This window comes from Nycticebus coucang, chromosome 4 (genome assembly GCF_027406575.1).
Source record: "Nycticebus coucang isolate mNycCou1 chromosome 4, mNycCou1.pri, whole genome shotgun sequence".
In the NCBI taxonomy this organism is placed as follows: Eukaryota; Metazoa; Chordata; class Mammalia; order Primates; family Lorisidae; genus Nycticebus; species Nycticebus coucang.
The window spans coordinates 69,103,427-69,123,393 of NC_069783.1; the positions used below are offsets into that span (position 1 = coordinate 69,103,427).

General features: G+C 41.7%; 1 pseudogene across 1 annotated transcript; it reads right to left on the reverse strand.

Annotated features, from left to right (window-relative positions):
- Window positions 1–14,972: 14,972 nt before the first annotated feature.
- LOC128583849 (ubiquitin-conjugating enzyme E2 D3-like) lies at window positions 14,973–16,011 on the reverse strand (annotated as a pseudogene). Its single transcript, XR_008379566.1, has one exon. The product of XR_008379566.1 is annotated as a ubiquitin-conjugating enzyme E2 D3-like (transcript).
- Between the last annotated feature and the right edge of the window lie 3,956 nt (window positions 16,012–19,967).

Here is a 19,967-nt window from a genome sequence, read left to right on the forward strand (position 1 = left end):
TGTACTACAGGGGCGCTGAGCCTGTTCTAAATTTCTTCCTGAAGGGCCTGGAGACAGTCACACTCACAGGCCTTAACATTCCTTTCTACTAACCTCATGGCTTTAGACAAAGCCTCATTTCCTCAACTCATTGCAAGTCAATGAATCTCTGACTTCACCTAAGGCCCTGCTTCAAAATATCCCACCTTTTATGGGAGAAATCAATGTATAACCTCCAGGTATTGATTTAAGATTTTGCCCGTAACTTATGCTTTCCTGAAATGTACCCTGCCTACAAAAACCCTTGCTTGCAAGTCATCAGGGAGTTTGGGTCTTGAGTTTGGGTCTACAGCTCAAGACCCAAATGCAGTTTCTGGGCTGGGGATGGAACCTCTGCCCATTCTCCTTGCTCGGTGCCCTGCAATAACTGCCTTTCCTTCTTCCACTGCGAATCTCGGTGTCAGTGTTTGGCTTTGCTGTTCCAGATGAGGGAACCAAACTCAGTTCAGTAACAGGACCTTGCCTGAGTTCACGAATGTTGTGAATAGTCAGACGGTGGCTATAACTGCTAGAAGGGCCATGCTGGTCTTATTCATATATCTGGCAGTAGGTTCTGGTTGTTGGTTGGGGTGCCTGGGTTCTCCAAGTAGCCTCTCATTCAAGAGTAAGGGTGCCGACAGCCAGGGTGGAAGCTGCAAGTTTCTAAGACTCAGAAAACTCACGCAGAGCATTTCCTCGATATTCTAGTGATCAAAGCTAGTGACAAGGACAGCTCAGATTCAAGGAGGTGTAGATGTCTATGGAAACATAGACTCCACCTCTCGGTGGGAGGACAGGTAATATCACATTGCAAAGGGGCTCTGGGCTTTTAATATGAAGACTTATTGCAGAGATCCCAGCAGCCACACAGGTCTGTATGGTCAGAAAATGCAGTTTCTGGGCTGGGGATGGAACCCCTGTTTAATTCTGTGGGCAGGAGCCCAATAGTGGCCTCAGACTGCCTGCTTCAAATCCAAATTTTCTGCCTCAACTCTTCTGGTGAGAAGATGAGAAGAAGACCAGGATGAGAGGATGATGTACTCCCTAAGCCCTGTGGGGCTTTCTGCCAGCCTGGCTCCAGAGTGGTAGGCTTAACCTCATGGCATTCCAGCCTCCAGGGGTGCTCTGTGGCCAAACGTAGAGCCCAAGTGCACTGAGACTCCATAGATGGAGTGTATCCTTCTAGCAGTAGATAGCGGTCATCACAGTAGAACTGGAAGGCAGGCAGGAAGCACTCCTATTCCTCAGAGCTGCCCCAAAGTGCACCATGTATAGGGCCTGTTCTGAGCATCTCATCCTTCATCAGGGAATTCAAGACTTCTGAGTGAAGGCATGGTGGCGTGAAAGGAAGGGGGAAGAGGAGGGGAATGTGGGAGCCAAAGACAGCCTTGGAATTTTTCAAGGTACATCTGGCCTGCCTTTTGCCACCTGGAGGGGACACTGGGCAGAGTGTCCTCCAATCAGGGCTCTAATTTTGGCAACCTGGTGATGACCGGGGGTGGGGGGGAACTGAGGTGAGGAAGAGTCTTTTTTTTTTTTTCTCTTTTGTTTTTTTTTTTAGAGACCGAGTTTCACTTTATGGCCCTAGGTAGAGTGCCATGGCATCACACAGCTCACAGCAACCTCCAAATCCTGGGCTTAAGCAATTCTCTTGCCTCAGCCTCCCGAGTAGCTGGGACTACAGGCGCCTGCCACAACGCCCGGCTATTTTTTTGTTGCAGTTTGGCTGGGGCTGGGTTTGAACCCACCACCCTCGGTATATGGGGCCGGCACCCTACCGACTGAGCCACAGGTGCTGCCCGGTGAGGAAGAGTCTTAATTAGCGGCTGCTGATACAGATTTGTAAGCTGCCACTGTCCCCAATGTAAAGAGGAGGGGTTCTTCCCCTGAGGTCCCTCTCAAATCTCACCTCCCTCAGCCAGCTGTAGTCACAGTGAGCCCATGGCTACTTATTCAGCTTTCCTTGCAGAGGACATAAAATCTATTTTAGATGAAAGGTCCTGGTCTTTTCCCAGGAAACATGGCCTGTTCTGCCAGTTCTAGCTACAGAGAAGGTTTTAGGAAGGGTTACTCTCCAGGCCCCATCTCCTGCTTTCTTGATGGACTGCCTGATCCCAGCTTACACCCCATGTGGAGCGGGGCAGGGGAAGGTGCCAGAGCCAGTCTGGGTGGTGCTCCTCCAGGGGCTCGAGGAACCACTCCTTCTAGGCTGGGCCAAATGGCACTTCCTGTTTAAAGAAAAGAGGCTTATTGTGGAGGGGCTCTAGCAGCCTGGTACCCACCAGAGGAAGAGGTAAATATAAAGTAAGAATGCAATTAACTCTCTCTTGAAATGAAAACTAGGTTAGACAAGTCCCAGAGAACGTGCTCCAGGCACTGCTAGTTTCTTGATATGTGATGGATGCCAGGAGGCTGGGAAGGTGAGAGGGTGTGGGTGGGCTTGCATGGGTGAGGGGTGCAGGGAGAATGGATTCTTAAGAAGCAGAAAGATTTTCTAAACCCTTGGTGGCCACCAAATGCCTTCTTCTCTGCACATCTCCCAAACCCACAAACTGAGGCTCCCAGGGCTGCCCTGACCTTTCTTGGAGTAGCATCATCAGGAATGGAATACCTAAACTTTTCTAAATCAATACTCAGTCTGTTGAGCCCAACTCCTAGCTTCAGCTACATCAGCCCAGTACCTGGCTCAGGCTTTAGCCCCTATTTGAGAAGATGGGTCCTCTCAGCCCTGGTTCGAGGCCTGTCCAGCTCCTACTGGGCTATCAACTCATGTGATCTCTCACTTCCAGCAACACTAATTTAAGTCATTTTGTTCAAAAGGGGCAGCTGCAATGCCAATAGCATTGTAGCAAGTTTTCTCCTTGCTATGGGATGAAGGGTAAAGGAGTGGAGGGAGAGGCTGAAAACACCAGTGAGGGGGCTGGGAATGGAGATGTCTGCACAGGGTCAGAAGGAGCTGGCATCTAGAAAGGTCCCTGGACAAGGGAGGGAACTGTGGTGCTGGTTGGGGAAGAGCAGTTAAAGGAGCCCAGGCCCGTCGCCTCAACACTCTCTGACTTGGGAGATGAGGATCTGAGGCAGAAGAAGGCAGTACCAGGCGGGGCTTGCGGAAAGTGGGGAGGGGAGAAAAACCACAGCTGAGATGCAAGATGGCCACCAGGGCACAGCTGGGCTGGAGGCCCCTGAATTTGTATTGGCAGCAGTCCAAATGATTGTGTGATTCTCACCAGCAATGCTTGGAAGCCCAGGCCAGGCTGTGTAGCCCCCAGAGCAGAAGAGTGAGACAGCTGACTGGATATCTCCTTTCTAAAAGATTGCTGACCCCTTGAGAATCTTATCCCCGAGTCCTCAGGGTCTAAAGACTTTTAATGGCATATAGAGACTAAGTTTATACATTAGAAAATCAAAATACTTTGCCACTGTGGCTGACTGCTGTTGCTAAGGTAGCAGTGTGACAAAGGGCACACAGGGGCCTGTGTGTACTGAGCCTCTCCCAGCCCTCATCATGACCGGGGTGCAGTGACCAGGTTCTGGTCTTCCTCTCCAGTCACACCCACTGTCTGCTGGCCATTCACTTTTTACAGTTCAGGCACATGGAGCTGCAGAGTCCACAGTGCTGGTGTTTTTCTTCCATGCCAGTGCTCAAGCTTCACTCTTGTCCTGCAAAGTCCCTCTCCCTTCTCTGAGTGAAGGAATTGTTCTGCTGGCCGAGTCATGCTTTTCTTCCTCTGCACTCAGCCTCTCCACTACATCTCTGCCATGGCGTTTTTTTATTTTGTAATAAAGTTCAGTGCAGTTTTCCCATTAGACTATAAGCTGCGTGAGTCAGGGCGGTGTCTTATGTATCTTCATAACCTCAGAGCATAGCGTAGTGTGTCTGTTTAATGAAGTGTCTTAGGTCACTTGACTTTATAAAACCAATTGATTCAACACTTTTTCTTTAAGGAACCCATTCGAAGGAGCCCAGGAAGATACACAAACTTGAATGTTTTAAAATGAAATAAAGGTTAAGTGTATTTTTGGGGAGGAAATGTTATAAGTTCTTTAAGAATGTAAGGGGTGGTGACTCAGTCTGCCCGGGCTGCTGTAACAAACTACCATAGACTGCACGGCTTACACAGCGGAAGTTTATTTTCTCACAGTTTTAGAAGCTGGAAAGTTCAAGATCAAGGTTCTGGCAGGGTTCAGTCCCTGGTAAAGGCTCCCTTCCTGGCTTGCAGATGCTGCCTTCTTGTTATGTGCTTATGTGGCCTTTCCTTGGTGTGTGTCCCTGTACACAGAGAAGCCAAGCCCTCTCTGGGGTCCCTTCTACAAGGGACACCAATTCTACCAGGGCAGGGCCCCTCCCTTAGGACCTCATCTGACCTTAATTATCTCCAGAGGCCTTCTCTCCAATTCCAGTCACTCTGGGGGTTACGGCTTCAACATACAAATTTTGTGGGGACACAAATTTATGGGTCCCAAATGAAAAATGGTCAAGACAGGCCCTTTCTCTCAGCAGCTTGGGGACTTGCTCAGCACTTCCCCGGCTTCATTACTGTGCTCCCACCTTGAATCCTCTCCATCTCTCTGTCAATGAATCTTTACTTAGGCAAAAGTAAACAAGGAATCACTTTAATTGCCCACAAATGGGTCATGTTGATTCCATTGCTGGCTCTCTTCTCCCTGCCCAGAAGTGACGTGTGGTGAATGGAGGGTTGAGCAGCTATTTAACTCCACAGGGTCACCTCTATTACTTCTTTCTTTCTTCTCTCTTGATGTTGTGGTGACAGCTGTGAGAGGGCCAGGCTCCTGTCAGACTTGGAGAAGTGGGAGGGAGCTGGGTATAAATGAAGTGATTTTACTACTTTGTTTGAACATTAAACTTTATATGACATATATATATATATTTTTTTTTCTGACAGCTGTTAAACACAAGGTTTTGAAATTTGTTTTGGCTTATATAAGGCTAGAAGTTTCCCGAACGTGGCTCTGGTAAGTTTCCTGATGTAAAGGAAAGGCCCTGGTCCTATCTCCGACAGGGGCCGCTTAATAAGCATTCACTAAACTGCCTAATGAGCATCTCCGTGGAGATTAAACACTAAGGAGGTGTTTTCCCCCTTGGCCATACATATAATTTAAATTCAAATCTTTATTTTATACTGGTTAGTCTAGAAGTTGTTTTCTTAGGTGCAAACACTGAGCCATGGATATTTCCATCATAAAAAGGGAAAACAAAATATCCACAAACTGCAGGGCCCCTTCTGGTTCCTGGCACACTGCCAGTTGCATCCCCGGTGGAGGCACTTGCGCTTTTATTATCTCCCAGGTGCCTTTTGTTTCCTAAGCCCTGCTCTACCTGTTTCTCAGTGCCTTTGTTCTTCCTTTTAGTATATATTTTAATCTTTCCTCTTCAAAGATTTTTTTTGTGTTGGTGTCTATAAATGAGCAATTCATGTTCATTGTAAAAACGTGCCAAGTGCAGAATGGTATGTAAAGAAGTGGGAACAAAAACAACAAAAAAAGCCACTCACAAATCTCAGTACCCACTGGGAGTCCCTGTCCATATTGTGTCTTATTTCTTTCCACTGAATTTTCTTTGTACTTCATGGCATTGTTGAATCACCCTGAGTTTTTCAATATTGTATCTTGTTTTCTTCACTTGACGTTCTATTTTGACTATTTTCGCTTGACATTTTATTGTCATTTAAGTAACATACTCTGTAAATATATATATATAAACACACACACATATATATAATTTTTTTTGGAGACAGGGACTCTCTCTTTCTCTCCTGGTGTCATAACAATAACTCACTGTAACCTTAAACTCCTGGGTTCAAGTGATCCTTCTGCCTCAGCCTCCAAGTGGCTGAGACTACAGATGCCTACCACAACGCCTAACTAATCTTTCTATTTTTAGTAGAGACAAGGTCTCACTCAGTCTTGCTCAGGCTGATCTTGATTTCTGAGCTCAAGTGATCCTTCTGCCTCAGCATCCCAGAGTGGTAGGATTATCGGTGTGAGCCACAATGGCCAGCCTGTAAACAAGCTTTGTAACGGCTGCCATTCCATTCTGCAGATTGTTAATAAATAATTCCTGAAAGGTAAAGTTATGACTCTTATACAAATATAAAATGAACATATCAAGGATTTTATTTAAATCATTAATTAATGAAGATCGAATAAGATGCCACAACTGCCAAAGGCAGAATTTAAAGAAACACACACACACACACACACACTCACACACACACCCATACATATACACACACACAATCATGAATGCTGAAATGAATTAACAAGTACAGTAGATGCAAAACTGGACTACCCGGAGGATAGCAATCAATTGCATCCCACTTGATATAATTTATTTGGATTTTTATGGATACCAGGGATTTGTATTCTTTTTAGTTTTCTACAATTTGCATTGCTGTAATATAGCTCAAAGACAATGAAAGGCAACTATAGCCCAGTCATCTTTTTTTGGCCATTTAATTTTTCCTGGTAAGTTGTAGTATGATTTTACTTAGCTGTCAGGATTGTGTGTGTTGTGTTCTTACAAGAATGTCTGTGGCAAAAGGATTGGTTTTCTTCCTTCTGAGTGAGATGCAGCGAGTCACTGAAGCTCATTTTGCTCACAGGTCTCCAGGTGCAGAGTGGGCATAGCTGGTGGTCTCTAAAAGCCTTTCCTAAAGCTCTGATGTCCACAACTCCCCTAATTACCTTAAGGCAACATCCATATGGAACACACTCTTGTTACTTTATCTCTCTCACTGTTTTTAGCAAGATTATATAGGTAGGATATTAGTACCATCTTTGAATGCAAGCCCAAGGGTAATATAAGATAAAAATCTAAGTTTAAATTAGTCTTCAAAAACTCTTTCAAGGAATTTAAATGAAAAAATATTGAGTAGAAGAGCATTGTATTAGTATCATAGTCTAATTGCCAATGTTTTTGCTACCTTAGTGGCACATAATAATGATGTGCCTTTTACTTGATGAAGTATATTACAGAAAGGACAAATAAACACCACTGTAAATGGTGTTTTGTTTTTTTGTAATTCTAAACCAAGAAAAAAGGAAACAAAATCTATGAGCTTTAGAATTGAGAAAATATGTTTGCATTTGATCAATGGATGAAGAAAGACCTAGAACATCAACCTCCTCCTGCCTCATGGACAGAAGGAATTTGGTAACCCAAATAAAACAAAAAAAAAATTTTTTTTTCTGGTTACAAAAGTAATACTTGTTGGAAGCAACTCAAATGTCTATCAAGCCATACATAAAATGAAACATAATTTGGCCATAAAAAGGATGAAGAACTGATACACTCTACAACATGGGTGAACCTAGAAAACATTATGCTCATAAAAGAAAACAGCCCAAAAGGCCATATATTTGATGATTGCACAAAATGAAAATCCAGAGGAGGCAAATTCATGGAGATGGGAACAAGGTCAGTAGTTGTCAGGAACCGTGGGAGGGGAGCACCAGGCATGACTGCTTAATAAGTGTGAGGTTTTCGGTTGGGGTGATGGAAATATTTTGGAACTAGATTAGTGGAGATGGTTGCACCACATTGTGAATACACTACATGTCTCAGAGTTGCATGATGCAAAATAGTTGAAATGGTAAATTTTATGTTACACCCGCGTATGTATGTTATTATAATAAAAATAAATAAATACCACCTCTAAGGAATACTTGTTGAAAAAAATCCTGAAATGTAAAATGCAGAAAGGAAAGCAGTATTAGCGATGGAGTATTAAGATTTTTAGTGGTTGGAGCCTGCCACTTACTTGCTTTTTGTTTCACTGAATGTAAGAGTTGATAGTGAGTCAACCAGACACCCAAAGGTCCTTCCCCTGCCTTTATGAGGTCATGCCCATCCTTGGAACTACCATCTCTGTGGACCTACCAGAACCAGTGTGATGGGCAATGGGTCTCTTAGCACCTTTGGAAGGGTTTCTGGTGCAGCCTCCAGAAGGCTCTGAGGTGGCTCATGCTGTCTTCCTAGCTTGAGTGTTCGCTCCAAGTCCTTTCCTCATCTCCTCAGGCCCCTTGTAGATGCTCACGACTCAGGGAGAAAAACAAGAAACTGTACAATTCCCCAGCTCCAGGTGCAGTAGGAGGAGCCCCTTTCCTGACACGATGGGAGGTTGAGAGGAGATACCTCACTGAAGTTACTCTGAGTGTGAGGGAGAGAGGACAGAGAAAGCTTCTCAGTGACAAGACCCGAAAGGTGTGTAGAAGTTAGACACAAAAACTTCTATTTTCTAAGAAGCACCACTTTATTAAATCTTCTCTACATTCTACCAAAGAAGCAGCAGCTCATCTTTGCTTCTAGAACATTTTGAACAAGTAGAGGCTTGATGTGGAGAGATGGCCCAGGGTCAGGGAATAGCTGGGTAAAGGCCAGGAGGCAGGAGGGAGCTTGGGACATGGGAGGAACTGCAAGGATTGTATCTTGGCTGGTGTTGAAGACCACGAGGGCCTCAGGGATGAGAGGTGGGCTGGTCATGGTGGGGCTATATCTGAAGAGTAAGGTAAGCCCTGGTGATGCCCCATTTCCTTTCTGAATACAAGGCATTTTCTTCCTAGAAAGACGAGTTGTGTCTGTAGTGAGTTGTTCCGATAGATGAACTCTTTCCCCTGTAAGTTTGTTTGGCTGAAGTTGAACCGACTCTGAAGACACCAATCAGTGGAGGCTCCCTCTCCTTTCAGCTTCTCTTTGTGTGGGGAAATTAGCCCCTTCTGAAGCTTCATGGGGGAGGTTATACACGCTCTTATCTTTCCCCTAAGTTACATTTCTATCAAAAAGCATGCACTTCTCACTTTTCCTTTCATACCCCAACTTTGATGCTTTGTCAGTCAGACCCCTTGTGGGATTGTGTGCTAGGCTGTGCATCTTCTGCAAGTTGGCAAGGGCAAGGATCTGAGGGTCTCCCTCTAGTTCAGTGGGCAAATTTTCACAGAAAATTTGGGGGTCTGCCTTGTCCATTCCTTTCTGGGGGTGCCTAGGGTTTTACATCTATCTGGGTTAGCTTTCTTTTTTCTTTCCTTTTTTTTTTTGAGGTAGAGTTTCACTATGTGGCCCTTGGTAGAGTGCTGTGGCGTCACAGCTCACAGCAACCTCAAACTCTTGGGCTTAAGCGATTATCTTGCCTCAGACTTCCGAGTAACTGGGTCTACAGATGCCCACCACAACACCCGGCTTTTTTTTTTTTTTTAATTGTAGTTGCCATTGTTGTTTAGCAGCCCTGGTTTATGTGGCTTGCACCGTAACCACTGAACTATGTTCACCAAGCCTGGGTTACATTTCTTTAGAGACTAAACCTCCTGGAGGTGGGGAAGGGTCATCATCTGCTTGCCTGAAGAATAGGTCAGTTCCATATGTGGGCTTTCAACCAGTCTCCCTGTGTTAGCCCCACACATGTTCCCTGCTCCGTGATGCCCAGTGGCTCTCATTTGAAGCATTTTGTGAGTTTTTAGAAATATCTTGCTTCTTGTTATTCTTTCTTCAGGGACTTAGGTTTCTCCTCTGCCTCATCTATTAGCTTCTTCTACCTGCTGTATACTTATAGCTCTGAAACTTTGTTTGAACCAAGTACCTGGGCACCATATGGCCCAGTCAAGTGGTACATAAAATTAATCATCATATCATGTATGATAGCTCTTAAGTTCATTGATGATGGAGTTTGTATTTCTGTTATTCATTTTGGTTGTTTAAAGGTGATTTGTGAGAAAAGGAGGAAGAAATATCCTAAACCTGGAAGTTTTCTAGGTGTTATATCTTACATAGTCAAATGTTAGTGTTTTTCCTTAAGGCAGTGGTTCTCAACCTAGCTGCATATTAGAATCACTGAGAAGCTTCAAAAAAAACCCAGTAACTTAACATTGTCCAAGAGAGATTTTAGAATTTCCCAGAAAATTCTGAGGCACACATTGGGGTAAAGGTTGAGGATTTCTATCTTAAGGTTCCTTCTACTATCATTTTTAAGGTAAAAAAGGCCTAAGCCAGAGGTTTATAATTCTCTCCTAACTTTTCTCCATGTGTATAAGTCAAGGTTTTCTAGAGAAATGGACCCAATAGTATGTTTATATAAGGAAATTATTTATTATGAGGAATTGGCTGATGTGATTAGGGAGATTGGTAAGACCAATATCTGCAGGTCCCATATCCTAGTTAGAGTCTGAAGACCCATAGGCTGCTGTAGAACCAGGAAGAGCTGATGTTGCAGTTCAAAGACCTGTTGGGCAGGAGAACTCCCTCTTGCATGGAGGAGGGTCACCCTTTGGTTTCATCTGGCCTTCGACTAATCGTGAGAGGCCCACCCACATTATGGTGGTGAGATCTGCTTTACTCTGTCTAAGTCTACTCTAGTTTACTCTAAGTTTAAATGCTAAGCTCATCCAAAACACGTGCACAAAAACACTCAGCATAATGTTTGACCAAGCGTCTGGGCACCTTATGGATCAGTAAAGTTGGTACATGAAATTAATCATTGTATCAGGTATCATTTGATTTTTTAAATTTGCCTTTTTAATAATTTTGGAATTGATTTTGATATATGGTCATAAAGGTAAGGATCTAAATTGATTTATTTTACAAATAATTAGCCAATCCTCCCAATCCAGGGGTCCTCAAACTATGGCCCATGGGCCACATGCGGCAGTGTGATTGTATTTGTTCCGTTTTTTTTTTGTAGTTTTTGGCTGAGGCTGGGTTTGAACCCGTCACCTCCAGCATATGGGGCCGACGCCCCAACACTTTGAGCCACAGGCGCCACCCCCATTTTGTTTTTTAACTTCAAAATAAGATATGTGCAGTGTGCACAGGAATTTGTTCATAGTTTTTTTTTTTTTTAAACTATACTCTGGCCCTCCAATGGTCTGAGGGACTGTGAACTGGCCCCCTGTTTAAAAAGTTTGAGGACCCCTGCTTCTAGGCTGACTGTTTCTTTCTATTCTCATTGGTTTGGTTCTTATTTAGCTTAGTTTTAGCTCAACAAGTGTTCTTCTTTAATCATGTCCTAAAAATTTTATATGAAGATTATTATTTCATTATTCATTTATTTAACTGAGTATCTTTAATGAAAAATGCTTTTGAGTATACTGATTACTAAACAAATTGCAACAAATTGACACCATAAAATTTGTTCTTGATGGCTTGGCGCCTGTAGCACAGTGGTTACAGCACCAGCCAAATACACTGAGGTTGGTGAGTTCGAACCCAGACTGGGCCAGCTAAAACAACAATGAGAACTGCAACAGAAAATAGCCTAGCATTGTGGTGGGTGCCTGTAGTCCCAGCTACTTGGGAGGCTGGGACAAGAGAATCACTTAAGCCCAAGAGTTTGAGGTTGCTGTGAGCTGTGACGTTACAGCACTCTACTGAGGGTGACATAATGAGACTCTATGTAAAAAAAAAAAATTGTTCTTGAATTAACAAAATCATGTCAAAACAACAATTTCATAAGTTAGGTCTTTTACATGAGTGTAGATTGGAATGCTCGTCAAAGGAGGGTGCATAGTTTCCAGTGTTTGTGCAAAATATTCCATGTACTCATACCTATTAAGCTATAAATTAAAAAATATTTTACAGTTAAAAAATATATATCATCTAATTTTCTTTATTAGAAAGTAACTGTCAAAAGATGGAGATTTTACCTCTTTCATATTTACATGGATGGAGTTGGAACATATTCTTCTTAGTAAAGTATCTCAAGAATGGAAGAAAAAGTATCCAATGTATTCAGCCCTACTATGAAACTAATTTATGGCTTTCATATGAAAGCTATAACCCAGTTATAACCTAAGAATATGGGGAAGGGGGAGGATGGGCAGAGGGAGGGTGATTGGTGGGATTACACCTACGGTGCATTTTACAAGGGTACATGTGAAACTTACTAAATGTAGAATATAAATGTCTTAACACAATAACTAAGAAAATGTCAGGAAGGCTATGTTAACCAGTGTGATGAAAATATGTCAAATGGTCTATAAAACCAGTTTATGGTGCCCCATGATTGCATTAATGTACACAGCTATGATTTAATGACAAAAAAAGAGAAAGTAACTGTCATATAATATTAATAACTACTGAATAAAAGAATAATCCCTATGCTATGGTTTCAATGTCCCCACCAAAATGTGTATTGAGATTGAATCCGCAATGTAGCTATATTGAGAGGTGTGGCCTTTAAGAGGTGATTGGATCATGAGACTCTTTGTTCATGGATTGATTAATCCACTCATGAATTAATGGATTAATGTATTGAAGAGCTAACGAATTAATGATTATCATGGAAGTGGGGATGGCAGCTTTATAAGAAGAGGACAAGAGACCTGAGCACAGTAGCATCTGCAGCCCCCTCACCATGTGATTACCTTATGCCTCAAGAGTCCACAGAGGGTCCCAACTGCAGAAGGCCCTCACCAGATGTGGCTCCTCCACCTTGGACTTCTCAGTCTCTGTAACTGTAAGAAATAAATTTCTACCCAATTTCAGGTATTCTGTTATAGGTAACAGAAAGAGAACTAAGACACCCTGCTTTGACTACCTAGCCACCTTCTCATTGGCTGGGACCATTTGTGAAAACTCTTTGAACTTTGTTACAGACACATAGTTGCAGCATAGCTTGGCACCAAAATCAATTAACTGACATGCTCTTTGCAACACCTGGCCCTGGCTAGTTCTTCTTGAAAGGAGATAGGAAAAGAGGTTGCAAACACAGGAGCATTAAGAGTAATTGATAGATCATGTCTCTTCCACCTTAAAAATAGACCCTCTTCCCACCTTGAGACTCTATTATCACTGCTTTCTCCCCATCCACATCTGTGGCTCCACCTACAGGGTTGGTGGCTCTCTTTCTCTTTTGTTTTTTAAAGAGAAGGGATCTCATTCTGTTGCTCAGGCTGGGGTACAGTGGAGTGATCAGAGCTCATTATAACATAAAACTCCTGAGCTCTGGGTTTGAGTGATCCTCCTTCCTTAGCTTCCTGTGTCTAGAAAGAAAGGCTCGTGCCACCATTCCTGGGTAATTCTTTTCATTTTTTAGAGACAGTTCTCACTATGTTGCTCAGGCTGCTATTGAATTTCTAACCTCAAACTATCCTTACACCTTGGCCTCCCAAGTTGTTGGAATTATAGGTGTGAGGCACTACACTGGGCCAGAGTTAGCTCTCAAACTCAAATTTTCATTCTTGATCACACTCCTGCATTTACAGATTTAAAAGCTATAAGTAAGCCTGACACTCTACAGACTATGCATCCCCTAAATAATAAATCTAACTGTGGGCAGTCCAGCAGTTTTGCTTCTGTTTTTGTTTTATTTTATTATTATTATTTTTTAATATTTCAGCTTTCTTGAGCTGTAATTGACAAAAAAATTATATATACTTAAGGTGTACAATGTGATACTTTGATATAAATATATATTGTGAAATGATTACCACAATCAAGTAGTTAACATATTCTTCACTTTAGTTAGCATATTTTTTCCAGTAGTGAGAGCATTTACAATCTACTCTTTTAGCAAATTTTAATTATATAATACATTATTATTAAATATTGTCGCCATGTTGTACATTAGATCCCAACAATATTTATATCTTTTTTTTTTGAGACAGAGTCTCACTATGCCAGTGCTGTGGCATCACAGCTCACGGCAACCTCAAACTCTTGGGCTTACGTGATTTCTTGCCTCAGCCTCCTAAGTAGCTGGGACTACAGGCGCCCACCACAATGCCCGGCTATTTTTGTTGTTGTTGTTGCAGTTGCCATTGTTGTTTAGCTGGCCTGGGCTGGGTTGAAACCCTCCAGCCTCCATGCATGTGGCCGACACTGTAACCACTGTGCTGTGCATTTTACAATTGAAAATTTACAATTCACATTTTACATTTGCATTTTACAATTGAAAATTTATGTACTTTTACCATTATCTCCTTCATTTCCCCTATCACCCAGCACCTGGTAACCAACATTCTACTCTTTCTTTCTTTTTTTTTTTTCCAATAGCATTTACTTTTATTCATTCATGTTTAAGTTACCTGAAATGATATCTGTTGCATTTAAATGGTCATTAATGTAAATGGCTGAACAAATCCATTTCAATGGATACTCAATATCCCACATAGATAAGTCACTTCAACACAGCCTCATGACAACTCCCATACCAACACAGTACTTTATTTTGAAAATTTTGACCCATTATTACTCCTGTGTTATTTTTTTCAGCTGTCGAGTGTACAAGGTGAAGAAAAATTTTAAGATGGAGGCTGCACCTTAAATTCCACACACACGTTTCAAAACTGCTGGGTCCCAAGTCCATCTATGAACTCCAGGGCTGCCAGTATCATGTGCAGTACATTAAAGCTACACTATCCAAATAGCTTATTAATTCTGCATAAATCAGGTCAAGCAATGTGTCAACCTGTAACAGACTGTGCACTTTAACTGAACATGGCAAAATTACTCTTTTGAACTTTACATCCTTTGATGTCAAACAATGAAGCTAATCCCAACAGTATATACAAAAAACAGCTTTGCATTTACAAAAGATTGTTTCCTATACTGATGAATCCAGGCAGCTAACTCATTGGTTTATACAACTTTATTGAAGAAAAATAAATCAATTACTAGCAGAGCTATTAGTTGATCCCTCATCCATTGACAACTTGCATTATTTATTCAGTGCTATATTGAACAGTGTATTGAAAGATAGATTAACTACTCTGTTTCCCCGAAAATAAGACAGTGTCTTATTTTAAGGTGTGTTCCCAAAGATGCACTAGGTCTTATTTTCAGGGGACGTCTTATCTTTCCTGTAAGTAGGTCTTATTTTTGGAGGCTGTCTTATTTTCAGGGAAACAGGGTAATAGCTCAAAGCCTCCTAACAATTTAAATAAAAATTACAAAAATTTCGAGACCCTATTTTGGAATACAAAGGGTGTTTGATTTCCAATTTCCATTCTCTGTAGAACAAGAACAGGTCATTCCTTTATTGACATGCATAAAATACATCACATTTTCTGTTCTGCTGATGCTATAAATTCAATACCAATTCTCCAGCCACATCAGTTATGAGCATAAAGTATATCATGTAACCTCAAATCTCTAACAGTGGAAGGCTTAAACAAGAATGGATGCTGCCTGAATAATGCTGCTTCCTTTGATGTGACAACTGAGCATCCATCTCCCTCCTCCTCAGGTGATTTCTTCAGCATGTTAGAGCAGTGAGGAATGGTTTTAGTCTCATAACCAAATTAGAGGGAAGAAATTGGCCACATAATACACATGCTGCATTTTTTAAAAATTTCTGAGTCTTGGACAACTGTTCTCTTGTAACTACTTTACAGTTTCTAAAAGAAGTTATTGTCCAAAGCTGGAAGAACTTAAGTCTTCTCTGATGAGCATGTGAATGAATGGAGGGAGGTAAACAAAAAATAAAATTAAAAAAGATGAGGTCTGATGGGGAGCAGCCGGATAAGAAAAATCAAAAAAGGAACAGCAATTTAAAGTTTATTCTAGCTATAATGCAGGTTATTCTGACTTTAAGGTAGCATCACATGGCATACTTCTGAGTCCATTCCCGAGATATTCTGTTGTACTTATCTCTGTCTGTTTTATAGATGCATGCAATCTCTGGCACTAGGGGGTCATCTGGGTTTGTATCACATAACAGTGAAGAAATGGATAAAAGAACTTTAGAAATAGTTAAAGCAGGAGACCACTGTGATCTTAGAATATCGAGACAAATGCTGCCATTACTGTTAATATTTGGATGATAAATTCTTGTTGTAAATGCAACCTTAGGTGGTTTGAAGGGGTAGTCTGTAGGAAAATGAATTGTCAAAAAAGAATACAGCACCTTGATATGGGCTATCATTAGGTCCCTTAATTGTGGCTTGCCAATGAAACATATCATCCCCAACTGGACCTGCAGAACATTGTGCTGGAGGGTCACGGGCCAAATCTCTAAGTTCCTTATTAATCCGTTTCAGTGCCATAGTCTGTGCTTTTTGTTTGGCTCACTATCCCGGTGTGTGCTCAAAGGTCCGACCAAAACTCTTCATTATCCGGGCAACGGGGAAGGATTGTCTTGTCTCACACTGGCTCTGCCAGACACAGGCGCAGAGGGGACAGGGCCTCCCTCAAGCTGCGGCCTCGGCCTCCTCCCTGCAAGGCAGCTGGTGCCTCCCCAGCCCTACGGGGCTCACGTGCACGACCCACTCTTTCTTTATATGAACTTGACTCTTTTAAATATCACAAATAAGTGAGGCCACGTAGTACTCATCTTTCTCTTGTTGATTTCGCTTAACATAATACCCTCAAGATTTTGTTGTAAATGACAAAATTTCCTTCTTTTTTATGGCTGAATAATATTTCATTTTATATGCCATATATACTACATTTTCTTTATCCATTCATCTGTTGACAAAGGTTATTTCATGAAAATTGGCTATGGTGAAAATGCTTCAGTGACTGTGGGAGAGCAGATATCTCTTTAACATTCTGATTTCCTTTGTAAAATAAAATTGCTGGAAATAATGGTAGTTCTAGAAGTAAAATTGCTGGAACAAATGGTAGTCCTATTTTTAATTTATTGAGGAAATCCCAAACTGTTTTTTATGGCTATACCAATCTAGTTTATTTTATGTCATGTCATGGCCAATGTCTTAGAGAAGCTGGTAATTCTCCCTCTACAGAAAAGAAAAAAATAAAACCCCACAAATTTAATCTGTTAGGTTATGATTCTGCTAGGGCATTCCCCAGGAAAACATCTAGAGAATAAGATGTAATATATGATTTTGTGTGTTCTAGAAAAGTAAGGACCAGGATGGGCTGTGTTTTGGTGGTTACATCATGGGGTTGAAGGGTTTGAATATTTGAATAGAAGTAGAGTTTGGAAAAGCAAGCAGTGAGAGTCCAGGAGGAACCTTCGAAGTAAGAAGCAAAGTAAATTTAATGGCCTAACAACTTATCTAGTAGTCAGGGGAGTTATCAGGTTACTGGGTTCCTCCATTTCTGGAGCCATGAAATGGACTTTATTTTTCCACCTTTTTTCCTGAGGAGAGGGTGGCCACATGGAAGACCGAGAGAACATTTGCTACATGTTTAGAGTTCTTTAAAGAAAAACCGGAGAGAACTACAAGGTGTTTATTCATTGAACAGGAAAACCTTTTATGTCCCACCTCACCCTCAACGTAGAGACCGTGGTTATAAAGAACTAATGTAATAACTGGGTTGCAACATGTTTTTCCTCTGGATTAAGAGGCATGGACATTTAGACCTCAACTGAACGTGTTGACTGGTAGGGTTTCACCCAGAGTTGGCCCACTTGGTAATATGAGATAGAGGAAAAGAAACCCACTGCTTGTTAGCACGTACAACACAAAGTTTTGAGCTCAGATCAGAGTTTGGCTAGGGCCTTTCCGGGTGAGCTGGGGACTGGGGGCAGTTGAGCTCAGTTGGAAAGGAGATGGTGGGCACATGTTTGCTCTTCCAGAGTTAAGAGTCTCTTGTGGTGGTAAAAGCTGGGAGGGAGAGAAATGCCAAAATAGGACAGCAGAAGCTAGAGATGTGAAGTGTGCTAGGAATGTGCTGGAAATTATATCCTCTCATGGAAACCTGGCTGTTGGGTGGTTGATGTGTTTTTTCAAACTCTAAACTTCTGTGCTTCAGGACTGTGACTTTGGTAATTATCAAAGGACTACTTTGCCCATTACCTCAAACTGTCAAAAGGGCTCAGAAGTCTCAAATAACGACCAGTTCCCCAAAGTCAGGGAATGGGCTGTCCCAATTTTGAAAAATTCCAGACATAGATCTGGAGACAGCATGGCTTTGTGTGGGTGTATGGAAATGTGGGGAAGGAATGGAGTCTTAATTAAAAAAACAAACAAACAAACAAACAAAAAAACCAAATAGCTTCATTGAGATATAATTCACTTACCATACAATTTACTCATTTAAAATATACATTCATTCATCTTAGTATATACAGTGTTGTGCAACCATCATCACAGTAGATTTTAGAGCTTTTATTGACTCAAGAAGAAACTGCATATTCTTTCCTTTTTTTTTTTCAGGGTAACAAGAGAGATTTTATATAAAGGAACAAAGGGGAAGTATAGAGTGCTTCCAAAGAGAGTTGGAAGTGGGTCCCTCTCATGAAGGAGAAAAAGTGAGAGAGAGACAGAGACACAAAGGTCTGCAGCGACATAAATATTTTCTGTTTGAAATTGGTTGCAAGTCTTTCCTTGGCCTCGCTGCACCTCCAGGTAATGTTGCTCATTTTTATTGGTCATTGATTGTCTCTTTCTATTGGTTATTGGTTACCTAGGTTACATCATATCCACATTCTTATGGGCCCTCCAGACTTCCTGGTTCTGCAGGCCAGGTTTTCCTCCCACCACCTTGAAGCCCCTCTCTCAATGTCCTGTCTCATTCCTTCCCCCCTTCCCAGGAGATATGGTTCTGAAATCTTGAAGGGAAAATGTACATAGTCCTGCTCTGAACTATTTCCTGCTGTCAAAATGGGGCATTGGCCTACCCATCAGGGACCCTCCTCAGGTTCTCTATTCTAAAGGGGTTTTGTGGGTCGGAAGTTTCTGGCTGCTTGGTCAACAGCTTCCATCAGTATTTGCTAGAAACCTTGCATCACCATCATCTTAACGTGGAAATGTTGGAGCCTGGAAGACACAAACTTAATAATGAGGTTGAATGGGCGGGGTCCAAACATTAAGAAAAGGATGATCATAATTGTAGGCCCAGTGAAAGGAAATAGACAGAAAGGAGAAACCACATATCCTTAACTGTGGCCCTCTCTCCTCACCCCACCCTTGTCTGAGGCAACCACTGAAATACTTTCTGCCTCTGGAGATTTACCTATTCTGGACTTCCATATGAATGGAATTGGATAATACATGGTCTTTGTGCCTGGCTTCTTTCACTCAGCATCATGTTTTCAAGGTTTTTCTGTGTTGTAGCATGTAACTATACTTCATTCCTTTTTATGGCTGAATAATATTCCATTGTCTGTATAGGCTGCAATTTGCTTATTCATTCATCAGTTGATGGACATTCAGGTTGTTCCCACCTTTTGGCTACTACAAATAATGTTGCTATAAATATTTGTGTGCAAGTTTATGTGAGGAGGTCTTGTTATTCCTCTTGGGTATATACCTAAAAGTGGCATTTCTGGGTTGTAGGGTACTCTCTGTTTAATTGTTTCAGGACCTACCAGACTGTTTTCCACAGCAGCCGCACCATCTCACATTTTCATCAGGGTATGAGGGTTCCAGTTTCTCCTCATTCTGGCCTTGTTCTTCTCTGCTTTTTTGAGTACAGTCATCCTGGTGGGTCTGAAGTTGTATCTTATTGTGGGGTGGGTTGGCATATCCCTGATGATTAATGATACAGAGCATCTCTATATGTGCTTTTGGGCCATTTGTGTATCTTCAGATCTTTTGCCCATCTTAACAGTGGATAGCTGGTCTTTTTTAGATTCATGAGTTCTTTATACATTGTAGAAACAAGTCCAGATATGTGATTTGCAAATACTTATTCCATTCTGTGGGTTGTCTTTCTTGGGTACTTCATGGTATACTCTGAAGCACCAAAGTTTTTAATTTTGATGAAGTCCAATTTATATATTTGTTGTTGCTTTTGCTTTTGGTGTTTTATCCAGGAATCCTTTTCTAAATCCAATGTCATAAAGATTCACTCCTATGTTTCTTACTAAGAGTTTTACAGTTTTAGCTCTTACATGTAGGTCTTTGATTCATTTTGAGTTAAAATTCTTTTTTTTTTTGCAGTTTTTGGCCGGGACTGGGTTTGAACCCACCACCTCTGGTTTATGGGGCTGGCGCCCTACTCCTTTGAGCCACAGGCCCTGCCCAGAGTTAAAATTCTTTTTTTTTTTTTTTTTAAGAGACAGAGTCTTACTTTGTCACCCTCGGTACAG